Source organism: Cyprinodon variegatus, unplaced genomic scaffold, assembly GCF_000732505.1.
Source record: "Cyprinodon variegatus isolate N-32 unplaced genomic scaffold, C_variegatus-1.0 Scaffold1607, whole genome shotgun sequence".
Taxonomy (NCBI): Eukaryota; Metazoa; Chordata; class Actinopteri; order Cyprinodontiformes; family Cyprinodontidae; genus Cyprinodon; species Cyprinodon variegatus.
In genome coordinates, this window is record NW_015152060.1 from 35,308 (window position 1) to 37,404 (window position 2,097).

The 2,097-nt window shown below is 48.3% G+C and overlaps 1 pseudogene; it reads left to right on the top strand.

Moving 5' to 3' along the window:
- The window catches only part of LOC107104076, a 95,125-nt pseudogene that overhangs the window by 12,707 nt on the left and 80,321 nt on the right, over nt 1–2,097 (top strand).

Below are 2,097 nucleotides of genomic sequence, written 5' to 3' on the forward strand. Positions count from 1 at the left end.
GATGGACGGATCGGTGCGGCGTCGGCAGTGATGCGGTCGCTGTATCAGACTGTCGTGGTGAAGAGGATAGATCTACGCTCCCACCCTCACCTGTGGTCAGGAGGTCTGGGTAACGACCCAAACGATAAGATTGCAAAAGTGGTCAGTTACCCAGGAGGAGCTCAGAGTCACTGCTCCTCCACGTCGAAAGGATCCAGCTGAGGAGGCTCTGGTTCCTGATGCCTCCTGGTCGCCTCCCTCAGGAGGTGTTCCAGGCATGTCCCATTGAGGAGGCCTGGTGGACAGACCAGGACACGCTGGAGGGACGCTGTCTCTGAGCGAACCTGGTGTCGATTTAGAGAAGTCTTTGCATCTCTGCTTAGCCTGCAGCCTCGGGGACCCGGCCCTGGATAAAGAAGAAGAACATGGATGGACGGATGTTTCACCTGATCAGATGGAAACATGATCATTACTAAGAAAGTTGATGCAGGTTCTGGTAAAGGAATATCTGCAGAACATCACGGTGCCGTTAGCAGGTCCAAACAGGTGAGGGTCAGCATGTAAGACCTGACAGTGTCTGAACATGTTTGATCTGAATCCTGAAGGTGGAGAAGACCAAGGAGACTGTTCTCCCTGCTGCCCTCCCAGCATTCAATGCAGGACCAGCAGGTTCTGCAGCAGCTTCTTCCCCCCCACCATCACACTGATGAACTGATGGATAAACTCTAATAAAGACTCTGCATCACTGATGATACCAAACCAACAATACTGCAGATTTGCACCATATCTGAACTTTAATGTGTTTTTTGCAGCATGTTTTTTATCCCCCACTGTTTACATTTGATCACTGTTCCACTTTATGGATGGAAATGTTCATTTTTTGTCTTAAAGCTGTAATAAACTGTTTACTCAGCTTCTCCTTTGACCTTCTGCACCTCTAACATTTGGATCATCTTGTTCTCTTGGTGGAACAGAACTGGAGGAATCCCATAAGAAATGCCACCCGTGCTGGTATGTCTTCGCTCACCACTACCTGGTGTGGGAGTGCTCCCCCTTCTGGCTGAGGCTGAAACAGCTGGTGAAGATCATGGTGATGGACCCCTTCCTGGACCTGGCCATCACCGTCTGCATCGTCCTCAACACGCTGTTCATGGCCATGGAGCATTACCCCATGACTGAGGAGTTCAACGGGATGCTGAGCATCGGAAACCTGGTAGGAGAGGGAGGGATGATGGATGATGGATGGATGATGGATGGATGGATGATGGATAAATGATGGATGGATGGATGGATGGATCTAGTCAAAGAGGCTGTTGTCATGGCGACAGGTGACAGTAGAAGAAGAAACCAGCTGCGTCCTTCTAAAATAAGCCTAAACCTTCCCTAAACCTCTGAAGAAAATAAATCCTGATTTGTTGTTTTTTCCAGAGCAAAGCGAGGAATGTTTGTCCTGAAGTGAGTCTGAGTATCAGAGCTGACAGAAGCAGGTCACTCAGCTCCAAACCAGCGTGGCTAACTGCACCGTTTGGCCTGCAGATGTGGCGAGGAGCTGATAGCTCGATGCTGTATGCTAATTGGTTCACCTGAGGTGTGAACAGCCCTCAGCCAAAGCGCTCAGCACACCTGTGCAGACTCACGCAGTCCTGTCCTCAGCTGAGGGCAAAGCACATCCTGATGAGGTTAAAAGTAGAAACTGTAGATGAGCAGCGGCCTGCAGCCGTTTCAGGCCCTGAAAGGGGCTATTAGCATGTGACGCTGTTAGCTAAAGGCGCATCTGTGCCAGGTTAGATCTGCAGCACGGTGGCTCTACATGGATTAAAACTTCCTGATCTGGGAACGACATGAAACCATCTTACTTCCTGTCTCCTGTCCAATTTAATGGATTGTTCATTAGCAGGGCTAAAAGCTACTAGCGTCTCCTGCTAATATCACGTCTTCCTCTGATCTAAAGATGCTATAAATCTAATTACACAAACACTGTTTTTGGGGAGTTGTTAAAAACAAGGTGGAGATTTTTGCTAAAAATGATAAATGTGATTTAGTGAAACATCAGATTATTCTGAAGCATTATTCATCGCATCTAGTGATGGGTTCATAATGCGTTCAGACACATTAGCT